The sequence below is a fragment of the Ambystoma mexicanum genome, unplaced genomic scaffold (genome assembly GCF_040938575.1).
Source record: "Ambystoma mexicanum isolate Mex_15411 unplaced genomic scaffold, UKY_AmexF1_1 Mex_scaf45, whole genome shotgun sequence".
NCBI lineage: Eukaryota > Metazoa > Chordata > Amphibia > Caudata > Ambystomatidae > Ambystoma > Ambystoma mexicanum.
Window position 1 is genome coordinate 1,582,785 of NW_027182461.1, and position 21,102 is coordinate 1,603,886.

General features: G+C 49.3%; 1 protein-coding gene across 2 annotated transcripts in view; it reads left to right on the plus strand.

The window, feature by feature from the left end:
* Window positions 1–21,102, plus strand: part of SUPT16H (SPT16 homolog, facilitates chromatin remodeling subunit) — a 979,449-nt gene that overhangs the window by 796,189 nt on the left and 162,158 nt on the right. The window lies entirely within an intron of this gene.

Genomic DNA, 21,102 nt, shown 5'->3' on the forward strand with positions numbered 1-21,102 from the left:
CCGTTAACGGGTACCCGTTGCGGGATTTTCCTACGCCCCTCAAGGGTGAAGATTTTGTCGAATCAACCTCTTGGAGGATTCCAGAAGATTCGCGGCCTACTTCGAGATGGCCCAGGATGCGAGTTCGTCACCCGGACCCAAGCTATTTCGCAGCTGCCCTGGATGCGGGCTGCAGAATGCGTTTAAGGAGGACGAACATTTGCGATGCCTCCACTGTCTTCATGGGGACAAGACTCATGTAGAGAAGGACTGCCAGTTCTGCAAGAACTTGTCGGAGCGGACCATGAGGGACCGTCGATCTCGTCTCGCCAGCTGGTTGGAGAAGGGCTCAACGGGTGAGAAGAAGAAATGGTCCGAGCGGGCTTCTAAGTCCTGTGCGGGCTCCCCGGCGACGGGGGCCCAACACCAGGCCAAGCACCACGAGTCCGCTGGCTCCGGAAGCGCCGAAAGGTCGGGCTCTTCGGTCGCCAGGCAGGGCGCACCTTCTCACCGTCAACCACGAGCCAGAGCTCCGGTTCGGGGAAGAGGAAGTCCGAGACCCTGGGTAAGCTTCGGGAGAAGCCCCGTCTAATCTCGGGAGAGGGGGAGCGAGGCGTTGCCCCTCACCCTAAGGAGAAGGCCCAGGACGTACCTAAGGTGGTGAAGGCCCCTACCCAGCAGGCAAAGGCCTCTATCGAGGTGATCGCGGTGACTCTGGCCAAGCCGGCAGAGACCCCGCCAGCTGAGACTGCCTCCGGGACTAGAGTTTCCCTGCCGCCAAGGAGGGAATCCTATTTTCAGCCCATCGTCATGGCCGCCATGATGGAACAGGGGGGGCGGCGGGGTGGGGGCACGGTAGCCTCCTCGAGCTCCGAGTCAGCCTCGGAGGAGGAACAAACGACAGAGGACCCAACCCTCTCCCCCGCTCGCCCCCATAAGACCTGCAGTTCCCTCCTCATCCTCCCACGAGTCGGGAGATGACGGTGCGGTGGGCTCGACGACGGGTTCTGAGGGCGACGACGACGGACCGGGTCTCCCGTCGCACGGGCATCTCCGCCCGACTAGATTGGCTCATTCCACGCCATGATCGCCAGGGCGTCCGAATTGTTCCAGCTCTGCCCGGAGGAGCAGGAAAAGGAAGGTTTCCTCTATCAGCGCCGGGAGGCCAAGAGGAAGACTGTCATCGCGGTGCCTCTAATCGATGACATCTGGGAGAAGGGCCTGTCGGTACTCAAGAACCCCTCCACGGCACCAGCCAAACGGGACCGGTACATACCGGGTCCCCGAGACCGCTCCCCTGTACCTCAGGTCCCAGCCAACGCCAGACTCGGTCATCGCGGCAGCGAAGAAGAAAGCGGCGGGGTCAGGAGCCTCAACGTCGAATTCCCCTCTGAACGGAGAGGGAAAGAAGTTGGACGCCATGGGGCGACGGGTCATTTCGTCGGCGGCGACGACGATCAAAGCGGCCAACGCCCTGGCGATCGTGGCCCGTTACGACAGGGAGCTCTGGTTTAAGCTGGCCCCCATATTGGATTTCCTACCGGAGGTCCGAGGCCCTGGAAGTACTTCAAGAAGGCGAGGTGGCGTCGGACCACGCCATAACGGTGGCAACCGATATTGCCGATACCGGGTTCCGCCAGCTGGGCAATGGAGTTTGCCTACGACGACGGGGTTGGCTCCGGACGACCGACTTCCGTCAGGACGTCCAGACTAGGGTGTTTGGACATGCCGTTCGACGGCAGCAACTTGTTCGGGAAGGCGGTGGACGAATCCCTCCAAGCTATAAAGACGGACACGGAGATGGCCGGAGCCCTTCAGCAACGATGGCCCTTTCGGAGCTCCGGAGGCAGACAGGGGGCCTCCAAGGGATCCAGCGGTGGCTCCTCGTCCTACCGCCAGGTGGCACGCTCCTCGTCTCAGGAGGCCTACAGGGGTTGCAGCAAGCAGGGAGCGCCTCGCCGCCGTCGGCAAGGTGGCCAGGGCGGCAAGGTGGCCAGGGCGGCAAGGCCACCACCTCCAAGCAGGACTGAACCGGCCGTGGCCTCGGGCCCCCACCGAAGCACCCCGGTGGGAGGCCGTCTGACGAAGTTCATCGGCATGTCGAAGTCCATCTCCACCGATCGTTGGGTGCTGGATACCCTGGCAAGAGGACACTCTATCGAATTCCTGAAGAAGTGCCCTCACATTCCACCTGTGGCCAGGAAGGAAAATCACGTCCCGCAACTGCTGTTGGAAGTACGGGCGATGCTCAGGAAAGGCGCCATTGAACCCGTCCCGAAGAGGCTCCGGGGTGTACTCAAGATACTTCCTCGTCAGGAAGAAGACGGGCGGCTGGCGCCACATCCTGGACCTTCGTCGTTTGAACAAATACATCAGGTCACAAAAGTTCAGGATGGTCACCCTCCATCACGTGCTGGGACAGCTGGAGGAAGACTACTTCCTATCGTCGCTGGACCTGGAGGACGCATACTTCCACGTTCCCATCCTCAGAAGTCACCGAAAGTTCCTCAGGTTCGTCGTCCAGGGACGCCACTACCAATTAAGAGCACTGCCGTTCGGATTGAAGTCGGCCCCCAGGGTCTTTACCAAGTGCCTGGCATCTGTGGCGGCGCAGCTGCGCCTGCAAGGGGATTCACGTCTACCCCTACCTGGACGACTGGCTCATCCGCTCAGGGACGAGGGAACTCGCCGCCGAACACACTGCGAGGACCGTCAAGCTACTCACAGACCTGGGATTCGCCATAAATTACCCAAAGTCCCACCTGGTGCCGTCGCAGGTGGCCCTGTTTCTGGGAGCGAAGCTCGATACAGTGAGGCGCCTGGCGGCACCGTCGGAAGAACGGACGAAGACCATTCTGGGCAAAGTGCAGCGCCTGCTAGCCACGAACGTGGCCAGGGTGAGGTCCATCAAGTCCCTCCTGGGGATGATGTCCTCTTGCATCTACCTGGTGCACCTTTGCAGAGTACGGATGCGCCCTCTTCAAGAATTTCTCGACGCCCGTTGGATGCTAGCGACGGGCATCTTCGAAGACAGGGTCCCCCCTCAACGAGGTGTTCCGGCGGGCGATTCAGTGGTGGGGCGTTCGAGCGCACCTCACGGCGGGCAAGGACTTTCAGGCGCCGGCGTACCAGGAGACGGTGACGACGGACACTTCCCTGGAAGGTTGGGGCGCCCACACTGGAGATCTCCACGCAAGAGGCCTCTGGCTCCCGGAGGAGAAGCTCCTGCACATCAACATCCTGGAACTCCAAGCCGTGTTCTGGGCTCTCAAATCATTCCTCCCGTCGCTCAAGGGCAAGGTGGTGCTGATCTTCACGGACAACACCACGACAATGTTTTACATACGGAAGCAGGGAAGTACCAGATCCCCAGCCCTATCCAAGGAGGCACAGGATCTGTGGCACTGGGCGGTCGCCCAGGGGATGTTCATGGTTCCCTTTCACCTGACAGGAGAAAGAAACACCATCGCCGACTCGCTCAGCAGGGAGCTGCGCGCGTGTCACGAGTGGGAGCTGCGCCAGGATCAGGTGGATCAACTCTTCCGACGATGGGGCAAACCCCAAATCGACCTGTTCGCAACAGCGACAAACTCGAAGTGCCAGAGGTTCGCCATCAGGTTTCCCCAGCCGAGAAGCATGGGCGATGCGTTCTCGTTCCCCTGGGACGGCCTATACCTATATGCGTTCCCTCCGTTGCCGCTTCGACTCATCAACCAGCTCAAGAGGTCCCAGTGCAGGATGATCCTCGTCGCACCGGCGTGGCCGTGGCAGATCTGGTTCCCGGACCTTCTGGACTTGTCAACGTCCCCATCCATCAAGCTGTCGGCGGACGCGGATCTCCTCTCCAGAGAAGGAGGCGCCATCTTCCACCACGACCCGGCGTCGCTGAACCTGCAGGCTTGGCTCCTGCAGCGCTAGAGTTTGGAGGGTACGATATACCGGCCGACTGGAGAGAGGTTCTTGCAAAGGCCAGGGCGCCCGCGACTGTCAAATGCTACGGTCACAAGTGGAAGAGGTTCTCTATCTGGTGCCGAGGACAGAAGATCAACCCCCTGCGGATTACGGCCCCTCAGGTGCTGCCGTACCTGCTATCGCTGGCAAAGGCTGGGCTAGCCCATGCCTCCATTAAGATTCATCTGGCGGCGATCTCCAGATATACCAGAACCACAGGACGGACGTCCCTGTGGTCCCATCGACTGGTAAGAGTTTATGAAAGGACTGTTCCGGTCTTCCCGCCGGTGAAGTTCCCGGCCCCGGCGTGGGAACTTAACGTGGTGCTGACTAGGCTCATGGGGTCCCCATTCGAGCCGATGCACTCCGCACCGCTGAAGTTTGTGTCGTGGAAGACTGCATTCCTGGTGGCCATTACCTCCGCACGACGAGTGGGAGAGATCCAGGCCCTATCCTGCAAAGCACCGTACTTGACTTTCCATGCCTCGAGGGTGGTGCTTAGGACGCACCCCTCCTTTATACCCAAGGTGCCGTCGGATTTCTATCTTAACGAGCCCCTGGTGTTACCTGTTTTCTTCCTGTCTCCTTCGTCGCCGCCGAGAGGACTTTGCACTCGCTGGATGTGGCTAGAGCGCTGAAGTTCTACGTGGACCGCACGCAGATTTTTCGGAGGACATCACAGCTGTTTGTGAACTTTGGACCTGTGAATCAAGGGAAGGCTCTCTCGGTCTTCTATTTCCAGATGGCTCTCCGGCTGCATCATGCACTGCCACCGGTCGGCTAACCGACCGCTGCCAGGCTGTCCGAGAGTCCATTCGATCGCTGCTACTACGGCGTTCCTATCTGGTGTGCCCCTGCTGGACATCTGCAGGGCTGCTACGTGGAGGTCGACGCACACCTTCACGAGATTCTACTGCGTCGATCGGGATTCCAGGGAGGAGTCCAGGGTCGGCCAAGCAGTGCTGCGCAACCTTTTCGCTTAAGGTGAGCCTGGTAAGGAGGTAAGAGACGCTTAATGTTGAGTTGTTGTATTGCTTAATGTTGAGCCTGTTGCCACCTCCCGTGGTTGTGCATGTGTGTACTGCTATGTATTCTTATATTCATGAGCATGTGAATCCATGCCAGACCCCATGCTGGAGAAGGAACAAGTTACTTACCTGTAACTGTTGTTCTCCAGCATGGGTCTGGCATGGATTCACATGCGAACCCTCCCGCCTACCCCTCTCCGGCTCTTCACTTGGTCATACTGCCACTTCACGTGCTACCAAATCTGAAGATGGCTGCCAGAGGCGGGGCTTAGGGAGATGGCAGTCATTGGCTGTGGTCAGTATGACGCAGAGATCAGTGATTGGTTACTACTACGAAAGACAGATCAGAAACGAAACTGATACTGATTTTTTTCTTTACCGAGGATTCCCAGCCTGACGACGGGGAATATTCAGGAGCATGTGAATCCATGCCAGACCCATGCTGGAGAACAACAGTTACAGGTAAGTAACTTGTTCCTTACCTACCCTTTATTCTACATTCTCATGTAACATTTTTGTTACCCTCACTACATTTAATGGCTGGTGGCAGTGGTTTAATTTTTCTACCATTGTGCTTTTCCACCACAGGCTAAATCATCAGCTGCAGTACAGCACCCATGTTTGACCATTTTTGTCAAAATGGCCCTGGTCTTCTTTTTTCGCCATGTTCTGTTTGTGAGATCTCTCTTGGGTTTTACTCTGTGCGTTGAGCCGGGTTTGAGTCCTTAGTTTGTTTTGCCTTTGGCGGGCTTCTGCTCTGAAATACGCCTCTGGCTCCAGTGTGTCTGGTAAGGCAGGATGTGAGGGAGGTTCCCGAAACTCCCCTGTCCTTTGTCTGTAGGAATGCCTGAGTGCAACCAGTCCGGATTGGCTGGCTTTCCTATCACCTTACTCTGATTGACAACCTCTGTGCCTGAATGGGAGAAACCGGCTTAAAAGGCGAGGGTTTTGGGACTAGAGGCAGTCGACCACTGGTAGTAAGACCTGACGAAGAAACCGTGAACGAAGCTTGCTGCATCCTCCTGGACCTTTGAATTTCCCAGTGAAGCCCTGCTGCTGTGCTGAAACTCATCATTCCTTTCGACAGAGAAGCTCCGGAAGGGACGACATCTCCCCTTGCGTTAGTGGGACCAACTAACCCTGAGACGCACTCCACTGGACCATCGTACCCCAACTGGCTGTACTTGTTCATTGCTGCAAGAACTGAGTGCCAGGGATCGAGTAATCTGTAGTCGAATGAAACGTCTGAAATCCGGCTAGAAGCTCCAGGAGTCTCCGAAGGACCCTCCAGAAACAGGACGACCAGAACTCGAGTCTGCGCACCAGAGTGCAGGGCCCAAGGAGTGAAGGAAGCCCAACCGGTATCCGAGATCCGCAACGGTACTGTTTGCGAAGCGCTGAAACCGCAAAGTGCAGCTGAACCGAATAGAGCCTGTAGCTGCCGACGACCTCCCAAGTGAGCAAAGTGCCTTCCTTTGCACGATGAATAGCAGGATCCCGTCACCCAGGGTAGTTTGGCCAGGATCACAACAGCAGCTCTGGCTGAGGAAAATAACAATCTTCCTTCTTCAGAGTGGGATCCATGTTAGGGAGAATTCTCATAAATGTGCTAATTCCCTTCACCTAGAGACCCCCAGCAACTTTGCTGGATTTTGAGGACTTGATTTTTTACCTGGAAAGAGTGAGCCTTTTTTTCCACTCATATTTTGATGTGTTTTACATTTGTGTTCTCTGATTATGGAGTTTTAGATGACTCCATAGGCATCATCTTTTCATGTGTGTTACACAGCACCCACAGTGCAGTGACACAGGGATGTCTTTTAGACTTCCCAAAGTTTTAAATGCCTTCCCTGGGATCAACTACTGTTTCCCAGAGAATGTAAAGTGAAATTGACTTTACTAGTCTTTCCAAATTCATAGACCCAGCACACACCATCTTACAATGGAGTGCTGGAGGGGTTACATAGTATCCCCTGTGTCTAAAATCTCATGTAGCAGTCAAATGCTACCCTTTCCTATCCAAAAGACTGGTGGCTGTGGTTTTACAACGAACTACCATGATTTTTCCCGACCGCGAACACCGGTAGCTAAAAATCACGGGAGCCATGTTTTTCAAGATGGAGCCTTAAGTCCCTTTGTTTAAAAGGGTCCCGGTCTTCTTTTTTCGCCATTTCTTTTTGGAAAGGTCCTTCTAGTGTTTGTCTCTGCGTGCCAAACCAGGTTTGGTCCTTTGTGTGCCTTTGTTGGGCTTCAGGACTGAAGTCCGCCCTTGGCGTCCGAGTGTCTGGGGTGGGCAGGAAGTGAGGGAGGTGCCCGAAACTCCCTGTGCTTAGTCTCCTAGGAGACCCAAATGCACTCTGTTGTGATTGGTTGGCTGACTGTCCGGCAAGGATAGCCACCCTGCTGGTTGAGTGACCGCTAGGCTGGAATGAAAGTGAGAAAACTGTTTAAAAGTCGAGTCTCGTGGACTGAAAGGCAGAGTCGCCCACTGGAACGAAAGAACCGAAAACTAGCTGGAAGAGGACGGCTGCTGCAACTCATGGACCGTTGGTTTGCTTGGTGAAGCCCTGCTGCAGGTCCAAATTGCCAAACTCCAATCGACAGATGCTCCTTAAAGGACGGCTTCTTCCTTTGAGTTGGTGGGACCAATCAACTCATAAGACCCCTGGATACCATTCTCAAGGCTGGCTATGATTAACCAGGGAGAGGGACACCAGCTTGTGTTCTTTAATCTTCAGGTACTGGAACTGAAATGACACTATTTTGTTTTTTTCTTCAACTATCCCGTGCAGTGCAGGAGTCCCCCGACATCCTCACTCTTGTCCCCACAACTGAGGCTCAGGAACAGCGAGACCTGCAGGAACTGCCAGGAACCACGACTTGGGAATAATTTGTTTCTTCATACAAAGGTACTTTGCCAACCCGATTGAGAGAACGCCACTCTCGCTTTGAAAGTTTGTGAAACTTTCCCCACTTGCAGGCCTAATCAGACCCACAAATGATCATTTTTTGCCTAAACTACTTCTGAGAACTTTTGCAAAGACTTTACCGTTTGATACCAGAACTGCTCTTTCTTGTCCAGAACACTAGCCCATTGACTTTGGCCTGGCCTATTGACTTGAATTTAACTCTTCTGGTGAACTGAAACTTTTTGCACTGTCTAGAAAGTATATGTAATCTATTCTACTTTTTGTCCTTTTTGCTCACTGCCAAGTAACTGAACTGCCATTTTGTTCCTATTTCAGGGGAGCTCCAACTGTCTCAAAGTGTATTGAAGTGTATTGGTATATAATAAATTGTCGTCTTCTAGTGAAATGTTTTCTAAATGACTGTAATAAATGAATATGCGTTTTTACCAAGAAACCTTGAGTAAGTGTCTACTTGAACCACTGTGATTGAAAGTCCTCTGTGTAACTACTTGTACTGCTCACATTCACTCTTGAGATAAGCCCGGCTGCTCAGCTCGCAACCACAAACTGTGTGGTACAGACTTATACCAAAGGTTGGTCTTGCTTAGACTTGTAGTCCTAATTGTGTGGTGGTGGTCCCAGAGGGTACTGCATGCAATTCTGCCTAACACCAGTTCAGCTGATCCAGTTCATCGGAGCAGTCCTAGACAGCCAGGTAGAGAAGGCTTTCCCTCCTGAGGAGAGAGTTGGCAACATTGCATAGATGGTGCAGTTATTTCGGAACCACGCCACTCTTCCAGCGGCTTTCTTCCTCCGCCTCTTGAGTGTCATGGCCTCCTGTATTTTTCTAGTGCCAGAGGCGAGGCCAGGCTGCGTATGAGATCCTTTCACTGGCTCCAGAGGGACCAATGGTCTCAGTATCTGGGAGCTCTCACGGATTGCCTTTCAGTGTCCAGCCAAGTAGTCTGCAAACTCTGCTCGTGGAACACTCAATGCAATCTGTTGGCGGGGGAACCCTTCTGGCCTCCTTGGTCCCCAGGCCTGAGTGGTCACGGATGCGTCCCTGAACGTTTGGGTCGCCCACTGTGAGGATTTGCAGGTGAGCGGCCTCTGGTCTCCATCAGAAGGCAAGTGGCATATCAACATGCTGGAGTTGCGGGCCATCAGGTTAGCCCTGAGGGCTTTTGCCCAGTCTGTCAGAGGGAAGCATGTCCCGTCATTCCTTGAGTTCTCAGGAGGCTGAAGAGCTTTTGATCGCCCCGGATTGGGCGAGGAGAACATCGTACTCTGATCTCCTGGATCTCACCATCTGTCCGCCTCACTGGTTGCCTGTGTCTGGATCTCCTAACCCAGTCGGAGGGTGAGTGCTCCACCTGACCCCGGATTCCCTAAACCTACATGCATGGCTCTTGAGCGGATGAGGTATGATGACGGACTTCTCTGCTAGATCTCTGTACGCATGCAGGTTGAGAAGATTTGAGACGTGGTGCAGAGAACGCGAGACTGACCTTATCTCTTGCCCCAACACCACATTGATGGAGTTCCTTCTGTCACTGGCCTCTTCACGCCTTCAGATTGCCACGGTCAAAGGGTATTTGGCGGCCCTGTCTGTGTTCAAGAGGGCCCCAGACCAAGATTCCTTTTTCACCATTCCGGTCATGACCCAGGATCTGAGGGGCCTTCTAAACAAGTTTCCACCAACTACTTTTGTTGTCCCAGTTTGGGATCTTAATCTGGTTTTGACCTACTTTAGGGCGGCACCGTTTTGGCCTATGCATTCATGTTCTTTGCAGCGGTTGTTCCTTAGGAAAGCCTTTTTTGTCACAATTACATCTGCAAGGAGGGTTGGCTAACTGCAAGCCTTGTGCTGCAAACCTCATTTTCTGAAGTTCTTTCATGAGAAAGTCTGTCGCACCCGGATTCCTTCCTAAGGTGGTTTCAGAATTTCATCTGTCCCTGTCTATTGTTTTACCTGTCTTTTATCCTCCTCCCCACCCCTCAAAGGAGGAAAGCGGTACCATTGCCTTGGCCCCAAGTGAGCATTAAGCTTCTGTGTTGCTCACACGTTGGAGTTTAGGAAATCGGACCAGTTGTTTGTCCCATTCCTTGTCTAGAAAAAACCTTGCCTTCACTAAACAAGCCCTGTCACAGTGGATTATTTTGTGTATCTGAGTGTTACCAATTGGCAGGCAAGGAGCCTCCCGCGGGCATCCGGGCCCACTCGACCAGAGGGATCTCAGTCTCTATGGCCCTCCAGAGAGGGATCCCTGTTAGGGATATATGCCGGGCGGCCACTTGGTCATCCTTGCATTTCTTCACAAGCACTATGCCTTGTGTTGTTAGGCAAGATTGTATGCAGTAACCCTGTAGGAGACTACACCAGTCTTGTCCTCTTGGTATAGGTGTGTACTACAGAGGTTGGTAGAGTGAACCGCCAGACTTGGCTCAAGAGGGGTAAATGTGAGTTGTAGATCCACACATACAAGTATCCAAATAACACTTACACTCAAGGTTTTCTAGTTAAATAATTGTTTATTTAACGGTCAGTTTTAAATGAGCATTCTTTAAAAAGGACACTGCAACAATAAGAATACACGTCAAAATACTTTCTCAGAATCAAGGCAAACCAAGTAGACACTCTAGAGATGCTTCATACACACTGCCTACACCCTGGGGTGACTTCACTAACTAGTACAGTATTGGCATTTATATATGACTTTTGTGCTTTGTATGATTCAGAGGTTTGTAAGAGAGGAAACGTTAGTGGAAGGAAAAGGGGTAACGGGTTCTCAGAGCATGTGAACACCTTTAAAATCCCCCAATGAAGTCTAGATAAAACCTTTCCCAGCAATACTAGTTAAAACAAAACAAAAAAACTATGTTCCACCTATGAGGAACGTTAGAATCAATGTCAATGGGTTAGAAGAATCTGCAGGGAGCCAGGACAGCCAAAGTCAATTTGAGCAATGTCTGGAGCTGAGGCACTTCTTAGATGGCACAAATGTGTTGCACAAAGTTAGACAGTTTATTGTAGAAAATTACTGTTGCGCCACAAGCTGTTAAACTTGTGAAAAGTTAGAGGTAGAATCAACTCTAGAAAGCGGCTGCTGCAAATCGCAACTGAGACAAGCCAGCTACAGACAGAGGTTAGTCAGAACAGTACCTTAGGTTAGAAGAGGAGGATCCAGCTGGCTTCTCTCCTGGTTGCAGTGTTTCGGATCCTATGTTCCTGGGCCTCAATCGTGGGGACAAGAGGGAGGACGTCTGGAGGACTACTGCACAGTATTTCAGATGTCTGGCTCTTTTCAGTTCAGCGGCACTTCACGGTTTCAGCTACCGGCAAATAGCACCACCGCAGATCTTGGACACTGGATGGGCTTCCTTCACTCCTTGGGTCCAGCAGTCTGGTGAGGAATCTCATGGTTGGGTCGTCCTACTTCGGGAGGGTCCTCAGAATCTTCCTCGAACTTCGGTCTGGCTTTAAAATGTTGCACTCGACTACAGATTACTCGACCCCTGGCACTCAGTTCCAGCAGCAGCAAAGAAGTGCAGCCAGTTGGGGATGGTCTTCCAGCAAAGTTCGTCTTGGGGTTCGTTAGTCCCACCAACCCAAGGGAAGAAGTGCTTTCCGGCGCTTCTCGTCGATTAGGAAAAGCAGTTTCAGCACAGCAGCAGGGCTTCACCGGGCAGTTAAAAGGTCCAGGAGGATGCAGCAAGCTTCTCTTCACGATTCCTTAGTTGGATGTTTCTTCCAGTGGTCAACTCCGTCTTCAGTGCAAGAAGCCTTGCCTTTTATGCAGGTTTCTCCCATTCATGCACAGCCTAGCTGTCACTCACACAGCAGGGTGGCTGTCCTGCAAGGCCAGCCAGCCAGCCAATCAGGACTGGGTGCGTTCAGGTAAAAAAGGAGACGGGGCATTTCGGGCACCTCCCTCGCTTCCTTCCCTGCCAGACACACTGGAAACAGGCGGCTTTCAGTACTGAAGCCTGCCAAAGGTAAAGCGAACAAAGGGGTTAAACCAGGTTTGACGTGCAGAGTAAAACCCAAGAAAGACCTCATAAACAAGAAATGGCAAAAAAAGACCCGGCCATTTTGACAAAATGGTTACCCATGGGTGCTGTACTGCAGCTGAGGATTCAGCCTGCAGTAGAAATGCACAATGGTAGGAAAGTTAAACCACTGCCACAAGCCATTTAAAGTAGTGAGGGTAACATAAAAAATGGTATATGAGCACTGAGGAAAAATAACTAAGTAACCCCCAGCACTCCACATAAAATGGGGTGTTGTGGACCTAGATAGGAAAAAGGAAAGTACATTTCACTTTACTATTCTTGGGAACAGTAGTCCACCCAAGAAAAGATATTTAAACCTATGAGAAATCCAAAGGACTTCTGTGACACTGCACTGAAGGTGCAGTGTCACCATAAAAAAGTAGATGCCTATGGAGTTTGTCAGACTCTAGAAACAAAGGAAACTGAGTCCAAATAAGATAAATACATGAGTGAGAAAAAGGTCTCACTCCAGGGTAGAAATTAAAAGTCCTAAAGTCCAGCAAAAGATCTGGGGGTCTCAAAAGTTGAAGGGAATTAGTACAGAAATGAGAATTCTCCAACACTTTGCACGGGGAGCTGATGGTAGGTTTGGTAGGGTGGTTCTACAGAATCTTCTGGTTTAAATCTTTCTGCCCTCTTCTGTTAACTGCTTGGGGAGTCGATCATGATGAGGAATCTGTGGGAGAAGAGCAATCCATTGAAGGAGAAACTACCTTACCATAATGTTTCTATGGATTCTTTTCCTGCAGATTCCTCCATCCCTGCTCGAAGGTTCTGTGGTTGTCGCTTCTATCCAAACGAGAAGGCATCTGGTGGTGGCTCAGGAATGAGTTTCTGTCTGCGGGTTCTCCCTGTTAAGGTGTATCCTTGTTAATGTTTTAACAGCTGGTTAGCCTCCTCCTGTGGTTTTTCGTCTGCAGCCTTTAATCTCCGGGGTAAACTTTTGGAGGAACTGTGGCATGGGGCGTAGTGGCATGGTATAAATGACGCCTGACTTCACATCGGAGCTGAATATAGAGAGCCAGACAAGACCGATTGACTGCTGAGTCGAGGTCCACTACGCCCCCTGTTGTAAAGTTTCTGAACAGCATAGCTGGACGATGGATATCGATCATGACAAGGAATCTGTGGGAGAAGAATCCATAGAAAGAATATTACAGTAAGCTAATTTCTCATTATTTGTGATCACCATTGTAATATTTAGTTATAAGGATAGAAAAGTTATAGTCGGATCATAACTGAAGTTAGATTCACCCATAGGGATTTAGGCAGTCTTTTATCCCAGCAACAATAGTGTTCAACAGTTAAAACCTGTAAGTGAACAAGCACTGCCAAAGCCGATAGGTTCAGAAGGGGGGGGGCTTTAGGAAGCCTTGACAGCCAAAGTCAATTGACTAGTTCACAGTTCTGATGCTCTCTCCTTAGAACATATTTTAAAAATAGTAAGTAGTTCAGTCGAAAATCACAGAAGCTCAAGAGGAGCCACCTTGAAGAAGCACAAGCTGGAAGGCTAGTGCAAGTGAGTTGAGGTCAATTCAAAGGGGTTTAAAATAGTACTCGCCAAGTTAAGAAGCACCCCAATTGGCAAACGGTAGATGTACTCCATGCCCCACAGTACCTGTGAACTGAAGAATTTGTTCCTGCTGGATGCCTTCATGTTTCAGTGTGTCAGACCCTTGTTCTTGGTGACGAAAGGGAGAATGTCTGGCGGGCTTCTGCAGCACTCGAGAGAGAGAGGACTGCAGCAATGGATTCTCCTTGGTTCAGCTGCCTTTTGTGGTTTTGGCGCATTTTTCTAAGCGCCAAAGAACAACCATATCTGATTGGAAGTTACTTGGTCCTGGACTCTAGTGAGGGGACTCTGGATGAAGATGCCCTGCTTCTGTAGGGTCATCTGGGTGCCCAAAATGCACAAAGGACTCAAACCCGATTTCAAACAGAGTAAAAGCCTACATGGAACTAACTGACAAGAAATGGTGAAAAAGACGGGGGCCCATTTTGGCATAATTGTCACCCTTGAAGGCTATACTGTAGCTGAGAAATTAGCCTACAGATATATAGCACAAAGTAGTAAAAAAGAAACCACTGCCACCAGCCATTCAAGTTAGTGTAACGGAATGTTACATGAGAAGTCAAATAAAGGGTTTATATGGAACCCCCCAGCACTCCACATAGTGATGTGTGCTGGACTCACCAAAGAAAACGTAAGTAAAACACAAATCATCTTACTATTCTTGGGAACAGTAGTTCACCTAAGGAAATGCAGTTAAACATTAAGAGAAGTCAAATGGACTCCAGTGTTACTGCACAAAAGGTGCTGTCACAATGTAAAAAGCAGATGCCTATGGAGTTTATCAGACCCCATTAAACAGTAAGAAACACACACATTCTAGTCAGAAAAAAACACATGTGTGAGAAGTCCCAATCACTCGGGAGTTAAAAATCCCTGAGTTCAGCAAAAGAGCTGGGGGTCTCTAAGGTTAAAAGGAATTGGCACAGAAAGGAAAATTCTCCCTAACAATCGTTTGCTCCACAAGCAAGGAGCTTCAAGAAATGCATTAAAAAAAAATTGCAGGTGCCGGAATTCTCTGTTTTGGTGCATGTGGGGAAAAAAGCACACACACAGTTCATCCACTATTAGTGATTCACTTAAAAGGAAGAGGGATGGCACACAGGTGCGAGACAGAGGGTGCTTTTCTACCACTGCACTCACCCACGGGTGGGTTTAGGGGGTTTGAAGCAAAGAAAGGTTTGAGGTTACTATGGATAGAGTTGCCTCCTTTATGGACTTTAAAAAAAAATATTCTAAACCACATGGCCCTGTTTTAGAGGAGGAAACTCCTTTAAAAAGGTTATGGACAGAGCCCATAGCCCCATATGAAGAACCAGTGGAAATTGATTTTTTTTTGTGATTTGTACAAAGATGATTTATTCGGAGGAAAATACTGGTGTGTATTTAGGAGACCTCCCTGTATCCTTGCTTAGATATCTATAATCCCGTTTCATCATCACCTATGTATGACATTCTGTTATATGTAATGTTCTACTCAAAACAGCTGCACATTATTCCAAGGCCCAAGACTTGGAAGAGGACACAGATTTTGTAGATGACCTCCTTAACAAAAAGAAGCCGTTTAGCCAATACATACCACTTCTAAAGTCTGTCAAGAGACGGTTAGGCTAGCCTACACCAGGGTTAACAGTCAGTCCACATATTGAAAAGAAATGTAAGCCATCCTCTACAGACCCCCTATTCATCACAGGGTCATCTAAAGTAGATTCCCGAATTGTCACTACATTGCATAAAAAGGCAGGGACACCTTTAGTAACGTCTGAAGTCCCACCTGAAAAGAAAAGCAATAAGATATATATGCTTTTGGCAAAAAAGCTGAAAACTCGTTGGCCTACCAAATGGGCAGCGCTAACAATATTGTGCATATGTCTAGTTATAATTGTAAGGACAGTTTTTAAGGTTGTACCACCTGAGAAAGTTTGGTAGCATGGACAGAGCAGATAGGCTTATCGTAGAAAGGAGAGGGCTGTAGCTTGCTACAAAGAAATTGTAGCATACATATGGTCCAAACAAACACTATGTATTGTACAAATACATGTTTTATTTAAAAACAAGTAGGCCAAGATAAATCTTGGTAAGTACTTTAACATAACATATATAAACACAATTATAAAACCAACTCAATTCCTATGCTCTACCCACCAACGTATACACTTATTTAGATTACAAGCAGTCAAGGTGACTCAAACCAATGACACGTTCAAAATGACATTCAACTATTCTTGGGGAGTAAAAGCAGGTTAGATGTACTTTTAGAATACAATCAGTAATTCAAGGGTAGTTGACCCAAGCTGTAGAAATAACTTGATGTACACCTTGCAAAATTACTTTTTAGAACACAGTTCAGAGCTAGAGCTAGTAAAGCGACTTGTAGCACTCATGAAAGGAATCAAACCTTCCTCCTGTAAAGGGGGCACCTGCCCTGCAGCCCTTGTTAAAGACTGCACAGAACCCTTAGCCCCATTTCTCACAGCTTTTATCAATGCCTCGCTATCTTCAGGTGTCGCGCCCCCCTCCCTCAAAGAATCTTGTTTGCCCGCTCCTGAAAAAACCATCACTTGATCCCACCCAACCAAACCACTATAGACCGATAACCAGTGCCCCCTTTCTGCTAGAGATATTAGATAAGGCAGCCTACCAACAGATTCAACACTACCTGGAAAACAACAATATCCTGGGCAAGAGGAAATCAGGTTTCCAACCACGCCACAGGACCGAGACCGCCCTACTAGATTTCAACATGCAGTTACAGTAAACTATGGAGCAAGGGAAACCAGCACTGCTCCTGTTCCTAGACCTCTCTGCTGCTTTCTATCTTGTGGATCACAAGATCCTCTGCAAACATCTGACGCAGCACACTTTTCCCAACAAGCCACATCCTGGATCACCACCTTACTGGAAGGAAGACTCATGAGAGTATTCTCTGACCAGGACTGTGCAACCCCCTTCTACTGTGGAGTCCCCCAGGGATCCTGCACTTCACCCACCCTCTACATCTTCACCATCCCTCCAACGACCTTGATGATCATGGCATAGCATGCACAAACTGTGCCGATGATACTCGGGTTCTTCTCCCACTCACTGGTTCTTATGAACAAGATGCAGCCACACTCAACAAGATCCACTCTATCATCCGGGTCTGGATGGCGGCAAATGGTCTCTATCTCAATGGAGACGAGACAAATACTACTGGTAGGTCCCAAACAAGTCCTCAGTAAACTGGATAGCAAGTACGCATCTTTCAACATTGACAATACTACCATCGCTGTTAGGCAGAGTTTGTATGCAGTACCCTTTGAGACCACTACACACAACTATGACTACAGGTGTAAGCAAAACCAACCTTTGGTATAGGTCTGTACTACAGTGTTTGGTAGCGGAGCTGAGCAGCCACGCTGATCTCAAGAGGGAATGTGAGCTGTAAGGATGTTACACAGAGGTCTACCATCACAAGTATTCAAATAAACTCTTGCACTCAAGGTTTCTTGGATAAACACTTAATTTATTCAACAGTTATAAAACATTCACTAGAAGGAGGCAATCTATAATCACACAAATATACTTTACTCGGGACGGGTCTGAGGCATTTAAACTACTTTGAAGGAGGAGCAAAATGGCATTCAGAGTACTTTGAAGTAGGAGCAAAAAGACATAAGTTAACGAAAAGAAGTTGGTTACTCTTTAGACAGTGCAAATAGTTTGAGTTCACCAGAGGAGCTGATTCAATGCAATAGGTTATGCCACAGTCAATGGGCTAATGTCTCGTATAGGATAAAGCAGTTCTGGTAGTTGAATGGAATAGTCTTTGCCAAAATTCTCAGAAGTAGTTTGTAAAAGAAAGAATCATATGTTAGGTCACAAGCTGACTAGGCCTGCAAGTTGCCAAAGTGCCAAGCACTTTCGCAGTGAGAGGTAAATTCTCTCGTCCGGTTTTCACAGGACCTTACTTTGAAGAAAAAGATGCAGCTGAAGACGTCTGTTCCTGGCAGTTCTTGCAGATCTTGCTCTTCTTGAGCCTTCGTCGTGGAGATAAGAGGGAGGACATCGGGGGTCTCCTCCACTGCAATAGGACGGGTCAAAGCTGGCACTTGGAAAATCTTCAATTCCAGTAGCTGTAGTCAAGCACACAAACTGGTGTGCCTCTCCCTGATTATTCTGGTTTCCTGCAGCACTCTGAGGAAAATACAAACAGCTCCGAGAATGTAATCCAGGTGGCTTAAGAGTTGATTGGTCCCACCAACTCAAAGGGAGAAGTCGTCCTTGCAGGGCTTCTCTGTCGAGATGAACTTGGCGATTCGGACCTGTAGCAGGGCTTCACCGGGCAAACCAGCGGTCCAGGAGTTGCAGCAGCCGTCCTGTTCAAGCTCGTCTTCGGTGCTTTCGTTCCAGTGGTTGACTCTGCCTTCCAAGCCAAGAGACTTGCCTTTTATCCAGTTTCCTCCCATTCATTCCAGCTTAGCTGCCACTCACCCAGCAGGGGGGCTGTCTTTGCCGGACAGTCAGCCAGCCAATCACACTAGAGTGCATTTGGGTCTCCTAGGAGACTAAGCACAGGGAGTTTCGGGCACCTCCCCTCACTTCCTGCCCACCCCAGAAACGCGGGTGCCAGAGGCGGTCCTCAGTCCTGGAGCCCGCCAAAGGCAATGATACAAAGGGACCAAACCTGGTTTGGCGCACAGAGACAAACTCTAGAAGGACCTTTCCACAAAGAAATGGCGAAAAAAGACCAGGGCCTGTTTAAACAAAGGGGGGCTCAGACGCCATCTTGAAAAACATGGCTCCTGTGATTTAACGCTACTGGTGTTCGCGGTCGGGAAAAATCATGATAGTTCGTTGTACAACCACTGCCACCAGCCATTTCGATAGGAATGGGTAGCATTTGACTGCTGCAGGAGTTTCTGGACACAGGGGATACTAGGTAACCCCTCCAGCGCACTATTGTAAGATAGGGTGTGCTGGGTCTAGGAATTTGAAAAGACTAGTAAAGTCAATATCACTTTATTTTCTCTGGGAAACAGTAGTTTATCCCAGAGAATGTATTTAAACCTTGGGAACGCCAGAAAGGCTTCCCTGTGCCACTGCACGGAGGGTGCTGTGACACACACATGAAAAGATGCCCATGGAGCAGGCCCGACTCTAGCAGGGGTGCCAGGCCCCCCAAAAGCCACCCCCCCCCCCCCGGCTCCCACTAGAAAGGGGGCAATGCCAGTGGTGGTACACAGCACTGGAATCCGAGGGAGTATGGGCCTGGGGGTGGATTTCACTCTACACATGCAGCAGCAACCAGGGTCGAACTGGGGCATAACATTGTCTCGGGCACCAATGAAAAAGTGCCCCACAGTGGAAAATGTAAATTAATTCCTTTTGTGACACTGTTTTGAGTAGGACCCAAGGCAGAGTTTTTTGATAAAATGTGATGCAAATTGTGCATTTAAATGAATATTTATTCAGCAACACTAGTTAAAACTACTAACCTCATAGTGAAGTAACTCATCAAACGGGCCCACTTTGACCCAAAAAATGGGCCCACGCAAGCATTTTGCGTTTGTGGTTCGCCCATGGGCCTATTGCCCTATAGGCCAGTCCGAGCCTCGCAGCAACCTCAGACATCATTCTGAGAGGCTGAACTGCAGGAGGCCCGGCCAAGATTTTGCTTGCCCTAGACAATGATTTATGCCCCACAACATGAAAGCACAAATGTCCTGGGAGATGGAGGGCCATTCACATCTTAAGTGGGGTAGCACACTCATTCAAGCATGCTGCTTACTACTATTTTCTCAAAACTAAAATCACAATTTCGGTTTCTGTAATTTAAAGTAAGTTTCTCTTTTGTATGTATATTACATCTTTTCACATCATGCTTAATAAAATGGTTAACCATATCGAACAATCAATGACAGGTGATGTTGCCTGAACACAGATTTCTGCAGAAGGTGCATCATCTAACTGGGGGCCCTTACGAATTACATTCAAAGTATACAACTGCTGCATTAACTACTTGAGTAGAAGTGAAAAGATAAAATTGGTAGTAATAAAAATGTAATTCTGGAGGGGAGAGTGTAGTAAAATCAAATGGCGATAGCTGCAAGGCTTTGAATTCAAAATGACCACTACTATTGCTCTGCGCAACATTCCATGCCATTATTCTGTAGTGTTTGTGCCATTACAGAAGGGGACAAGCCATTAGCAAATGACTCTTGGTGCTGCCACCAAATGGTGCAGTTCAAGATCAATTGCTAGGCCATGTCCTCTCTGCACTGGAACACAAACCACATGCATGTTTAGGCCTTGTGGTCTAGCAGTTTGGGATTAGTGACATGGCCAAGGCTGATTTGAAAACAATGGTATGGATGGCTGGCCAGAGCAATGCCAGTGGTTATAATGGATTCTGAGATATTTGCCCATTAGGTACAAGCCAGAACTTGTGTGGTGGAACACATATGGGATGGAGATAAAATGTGTTGTGAAACATACAGGCTATGCATGAGTTTGGTCACTTACCCACCCAATGACTAACCAGGTCTATCTTAATGCCTATGGCATTACCATCAACTGCCTGCCCCTCGCCACCAAAACGTACCCTTTGTGGAACTAGTTGAGCAAGCTCCATCACAAAGTAACACAAAACGTGTTGCTGTATAGTGCTGTCCACTGTTAAAGCAAAGCATTCTTTTGAGTGTTTTTAATTACTTAATTGTCTCTGTAAATGAGTTCCTGTTGTAATAAAAATCGATTGTGTGTCTTCAGCCAGTTGATTTTATAAGCGATATCTTTGTCAATGCTTCTGTTCCTTGTACTGAAGTCCTGTCTAAAGCATGCAATCACAAAGGCAACAGTTTTGGCTTACATATAGGTATTAGACCGACATTTGCCAAGCAATGCCATTATTTGCCCGGCTAATTGCTGTTTTCCAGCTTTCCCCATCCTCTGGCCAGGTGGTACTTGTGATGATTCACAGGTTCTCATCATGTCTCCCCAAAGGGTAACCCTCCCCTATGAATGTATGGAGGTGATGCTCCTACCCACTGGTCTCCCTAGGGGTGGTAAAAAGTGGGATGACCTCATATGGAGGTACTCCGCTCATGGGGATGAGGACTCCCGTCCCGTAAAAGTCTGCCCTCCACCCTTGTTCCCTGGAGCCATGGCCCTATTACCTCCTTCTTCCTCCCAACCTGAAGCTACTAATGTCTGTTATTGTTAAGTCTCTACTATTGCATCTGTAAGGCCAGACAGAACTGAGATGAGGAAGAGCCAAAGAAACATTCAGAACAGCAGCAGAAGAAATGACCAAAAAACCGTGATGAGGTGGCCACTGCTAGGCATGAAGGTAACTTCAAAGGCATTGATGACAAAAATTGACGCTATGCTGGGGCAGGCCCAACAATATAAAGTAAAGTCTAAGGAGGGACTAAGTGTATTTGGGAGCAGGAAGAGCAGTAAGGGACGCTGGTGTCAATAGTACAGTGTCTGGGAAATTCAAGCCCACGCTGCCCGAAGCACTGAGAGACAGTTGGTCTCCGAAGAAGAAACTGAAAGGAATTACATGACCCGGAGCAAACCCGACTCGCTGCTGAAGCAGGAAGAATCCAGCAGTGGTGTGGCCTTAGAC